This window comes from Dipodomys ordii, unplaced genomic scaffold, assembly GCF_000151885.1.
Source record: "Dipodomys ordii isolate 6190 unplaced genomic scaffold, Dord_2.0 Scaffold17, whole genome shotgun sequence".
Taxonomy (NCBI): Eukaryota; Metazoa; Chordata; class Mammalia; order Rodentia; family Heteromyidae; genus Dipodomys; species Dipodomys ordii.
The window spans coordinates 9,510,873-9,516,327 of NW_012267233.1; the positions used below are offsets into that span (position 1 = coordinate 9,510,873).

The 5,455-nt window shown below is 47.5% G+C and overlaps 1 protein-coding gene across 1 annotated transcript in view; it reads left to right on the forward strand.

The window, feature by feature from the left end:
• Window positions 1-1,076: 1,076 nt before the first annotated feature.
• Window positions 1,077-5,455, forward strand: part of Ncald (neurocalcin delta) — a 395,542-nt gene continuing 391,163 nt past the window's right edge. Inside the window, exon 1 of the mRNA XM_013012593.1 lies at window positions 1,077-1,145. The gene's annotated coding sequence lies outside the window, so the exon portion shown is untranslated. The remainder of the gene's footprint in view (window positions 1,146-5,455) is intronic.

Consider the following 5,455-nt stretch of genomic DNA (forward strand, 5'->3'; position numbering starts at 1 on the left):
CAGCGTGCTGGGGCGGGAGCGGGGTGCGCGGCGGGCGCAGGGGTGGGAACGAGGATGGCGGGGTCCGGGGCGCCCAGGTGCCGTGCACCTGATCAGATTCCCATCCTCCTTGGAGCGCCTCGCCCGGAAAGCCAAACAAAAGCACCCCGTCTTCCTCGCCCCCCAGGACAGCAGCTCGCAACTTGGCGGAGGGACCGCCGGGGCGCGCGGGGCCGGAAGGGGGCGTCCGCGAGCTCGGTGGCGGGGAGTGGGTGGGGTGGGGAGGGGGGCTTGGGGATCCTTGCCGGGGAGGAGGGGTACCCTTGTCTCCATCCCCCGGCTGCAGAGAGGCCCCGGGGGGCGGGGGGCCGGGGGGGCCGGGCGGCCGAGGACGCTGGGTGAACTTGGCCGGGGCATGGTCTGTGTTTTGCACCCCGGACCTGAAATGTCGGTGTCGGGGACGCGGCAGGGCGTGCTGGGGAGAAGTGTGTGAGTGTTTTCCAGTGCCGACCGGTTTATTTTTAGTTCCCGGGAAGCAGGATGTGTAACGTGGGTTGTGTCAGCCGGGGAGGGGCAGGAGGTCTCCCGGTCCGCAGGAAGTAGTGCACAAGTTTCTTGCACATGCTTGCTGTAACTTTCGTGCAGGGAGGAGACAGGGCCCTGGGGCTCCCGGAGGGTCCCCCCGCCTTCCCGCGGGTGGGCCCGTCCTGAGCCAGGGCCTTCTGCGCGGGCCTCGGTCCCGGCCCGCCACCTCTGGGTGAAGGTGCATGCGAGATCTCTCTCGTGGGCCTGGGGAGGGAGGTGTGAAATTCAGAAGTGGGGCTCAAAGGTCGTCCCCCTCGGTGAGAAGCGATCCACGGGCTGCTCCAAGTTCTCGGAGTGTAGATCCCAGCGCGCACAGCCGGGCGGGCAGCGGCTCCCGCACGGTGCTAGCCAGGCTTGGGAGGGTTTTCCCTCCACCTCCAAGTGGGAGGGGCCCCAGGCAGCGATGCTGGGCTGCACTGGAGAGAAGGTAGGGTGGGGTGGGGTGGGCTGTGTGTGTGTGTGTGTGTGGAGGGCACAAGCAGACCAGGGGGGAAGGCTGTAGAAAGGGAGACTCAGTGCTCAGTCCCCTAAAATCAGGGGCCAGGAGGAACCCCGTTTGCATCCGTGCTGCCCTAGCGAAGGTGAGCATTCCTGCCTGTGGGCTTCTTGCTTAGCCTCTTCTATTTGCTGATCTCGTTACCCAGAGGCGGGGGCTGGTGGGGGGGGGGAGTTGGTGGTTTCCTTCGGAGACTGGATACGTTGGTCCTCAGCAGCACTGAGCATCACGCCTTGTCACTGCCGTGAAGGCTGCGCGCACGTGAGCTCTGAGTTTTGTTACTGCTGATGGCTGATTTGGGTCTTACCCTCATCGCTTCCTGCATGAATGGCTCCGATTGCCTTCAAGCTGGGCTCCTTGCTTCCAATCAGGGCCACTTTGTTCTAGTTCATTCTCCCAACGGTGGACCTTCGTTCTGAAAATGACAAAGCGAAGCGAGTCATTTTGGTAAATCTTCTTCAGAGGTTTTCCGAGGCTTTCAGAATAGAGTTCAGACTCCAAGAATTTCTTGATTCCCGCCCTGACTTTCTATCCGGCCTCATTTTCCAGGCCTCCCCAAGGGTAGGCTCTGCTCCAACCACCGAGTCCCAGAATTTGTCATCTCACCCTCTCTGCCTGTCAACTCCCGGGTATCCTTTCCTGTCCAGTTGTGTGGCAGTGCTTGCACAGACTGGGTGTCCTTTCTCCCCAGCGGAGTTACCCCTGCTTCATGCTTCCATGTTACCCTGCTGATACCTATCTTGTTGCTCTGAGTGTGGACATGCAGGTGTTTGTTGAATGAATAAGTGAAAGCCAAGTTGGGTCCCTTCGCTCAAGCCAGAATCAACACGGAGAATAATAAAAAGGGGAACCAATGACTCATTCTATGTAGATTTCGCTACAATTAAAAAACTTTGGAAGCACTAAGCAATCAGGATTGGTCAGAAGAACTACTGCAGAGGCATTCATTCTTCTAATCATGAGGGGGCAGACTTACAATGCAGAACTATAATGATTTGAACCTTTAATCTTGGTTCTGTAAGGAAAGGTCATGATGTGTGTGGGTCTTAGAACTCTTCCTTGGCTTATAGCTTCCTTCAGGGTGTGTGTTTTTATCTTGTCTAGGGTTGGTCTGATGAGAACAGGAAACTCCCTGTCCTCAAGGCTACTGGGTCACTTTTTAGGCAATTTGATGTGTCCTGAAAGTGCTTCTCAGATTTAGGCAGCAATTCCAAAACTCTCTTCTGCTCTCCCAGGAGCTTGGAGAGGAAAATGAGGTGGGACAGGTTGGGTTCTCTGCTGTAGCCCAGAAGGCTGTTCCCAGGGTTGGTGGGGAGGGAGGAGGTTGACAGCTGAGAACAAAGACTCCATTTTACACTTAAAAAAAGGATTATGGGCAAAAAAAAAAAATACAAAGAAAAATGAGATAGAGACCATGCCTAAAACCCTATCTTTTTTTTTTTTTAACTTTGGCAACCCCTAGACTGGAGTGAGATGAATGGATTTCATTTTGCATGTCATCTCTGATTGATTAGCAGTGGCTGCCTGAAAAACTGAGTCCGGGAAGAATCCAGGCCAGGACTTCAGACTCAGCAGGAGATCATGCTGTGGCCAATTAGTGATGTCTGTGAGGGAATGGGCTTACAGAGTGATGGTGGGCAGATTTAGTGCCCACCATTCCCATCCTAGAGACAAATGGGAGGCCCGTGAAGACAGAAGTCAGGGACAAAGCACTAGGGTTGAAGAAGGCAGGACTTTTCACCCCTGTGATAAACAACCTCTGCAGAAAACACCAGCAGCTGCTGTTTACTGAGTGTTTTAAGAATGTTTGATGTGGGACTTGATTTAATCTTTGCACTTTTTCAAGAGATACTATCTTAATTAGAGTGTAGTTCCCTTGTGCCAAAGATCCCCAAACTCAAAAAAAGAAAGAGTATTCTTTTTGCTCTGACAATTCTTCAGTCCAGAAAAGACACTTCAGACATATTTTGATTCAGGGTTGTTAGTGAGCCCTGAGCTCTGCGTCTCTGTTCGTGGTTTGCTGTCTTGGACTGGGAATTTTGAGTCCTCATCTCATTGTAGGAGGGCTGGTAGAGCTGCAGATGTCATGTAACTGGGCTTTAAATCCAGCTGAGGAAGGAGTCTGGATGCCTACATTGCTGGGGATGACTCCTTGACATTGTTGTTTGGCATTGCTCAGATCTGGGTCTCTTCCCTGTGGCAGGGGTCATAGGTTACCATGCTTGGGCTTGGCCACAGGCTAAGAAGTAGGACCAGAAAATTATGATGCCATCACCATGAGATGAGCCCTTGATTACAAAAGAACAGCTGTTCACTCTCATTCTGTGAGCATTCCCTCTTCACAGAGAAGGCAAATAGGGCAAGGAGCGCCCAAGCACTTGGCCAAGGTCACGTGACGAGGAAACCAAAGCACTCTGATTTGAAACCCACAATTTATGCACTTAGTAGAATTATCTGAGAACAGAATACTGAGAGCGAGTTTCACAGCTCAGTAGCTTCAAAAATTGAAAGTATTGATTGGTCAGAAGAAATAAGACAGAATAGTGGATAGAGTTTTATTCATTCAGCCAATTTTTTGGGGGGAAGTTTCTTTTCGTTTAGTATTGGGTTAAGTTCTCCAGATGCGTACAGCGCAGTCCTCCATCTTTAATTAAGCTAAGGAGCAAATGAGGGGGAGGAGGAGGTGCAGGAGCTTAGCCCCTGTCATGGGAACAATGGCCTTCCATGTTGCTGACAGGCCCAGGTAGATAAGGAATGGATGTTTCTTCAATACATTTTCTAAAAATGTTAAATATGTAGTATAAAATTTACCATTTAATTGATTTCAAGTGTTCAGATTTTTAAAAATTAGCATCCATTAATTATACAAGAGGAGGTTCATTGTGACATTTCCCCACAAACTTACAATGTGTCCTGATCAAACTCAGCCTGCTCTTTTACTTTAAGTAGCACCCTCCCCTTCTTAAAACAATTACAAAAGATTCCATTATTCTTTTTTCATACATGCAAATAGACTATTAAATGTTTCATTCTGTGTCATTAAGTATATTCATGTTATTACACAACCATCGTCACCAGCTCTCTCCAGATCTTTTTCTTCTTCTCATATTGAAACTTTCAACCCATTTGAAATAGCTTCTCCTTCCCCTCTCTCCCCAGCTCCTGGCAACCAACTTTTACTTTCTGTCTGTAAATCAGGTTATTCTAAGAAGTTTATAGAGGGGCTGGAAAGGTGGCATGCGTTGCATGCATGAGGCCCTGGGTTCGATTCCTCAGCACCACATAAGCAGAAAAAGCTGGAAATGGGGCTGAGGCTCAAATGATAGAGCACCAGCCTTGAGCTGAAGAGCTGAGGGACAGCGCCCAGGTCCAGAGTTCAGGCCCCATGACTGACAAAAGAAAAAAGAAAAAAAAAGAGAATAGACTCATATATTTGTCTTTTTGTGACTGGATTATTTTTTACTAGACATGATGTCCTCAAGGTTCATCTGTGTCAGACTTTGTTTTTTTGAAGACTGAATAATATTCCACTGATGTGCAAAGCATATTTTGTTATTTCATTTGTTGGTGAATGCTTGGATTGCTTTCACCTTTTGGTTGTTGTGCATACTGCCACTATGAACACGTGTATGTTCAAATTCCTACTTTCAGTTTGTTTAGGTTTATACTCACAAGGGAAATATCTGGACCATATGGTGTATAATTTTTTGAGTAACTGCCCTACTATTTTCCACAGTGGTACCAATTTACATATTCATCAGCAATGCACAAGGGGTAGAATTTTTCTTCTTCCTAATCATCATTTGTTATTTTCTTCTCCTTTTTAAAAAATAATAACTATCCTCATGAATGGGATGTGTTGAATAATTCTTTTTAAATTTATTTTTTATTTAGAGTACATTAATAGTAGAAGGGGCTGCATTATTATGCTCAAAACACAAGAAAAAAAGAGATAATTATAGGCCAATCTCTTTGAAGAACATAGAAGCAAAAATTCTTGATAAAGTCCTGCAATTGAAATTCAATAACATATTAAAAAGATCATACACCATGATTACGTTGGCTTCATTCTGGGAATACAAGATTGGCTAAACATATATAAGTCAATCTAACATGAACAGAATCAGATACAGAAATCACACGATCATCCCAATTGATGCAGAAAGCCCATCTAATAGAATTCAGCATTCTTTGATGATTAAAGCTCTGAAGAAGCTAGGAACAGAAGGAGTATACCTCAACACAATAAAAGCTGTATATGACAAACCTATAGCCAGCATCATACTAAATGGGAAAACCTGAAATTATTTCATCTCAAATTAACAATGAAACAGCATATTCACTTCCCCATGCTTAGTGTGTGTGTGTGTGTGTGTGTGTGTGTGTGTGTGTGTG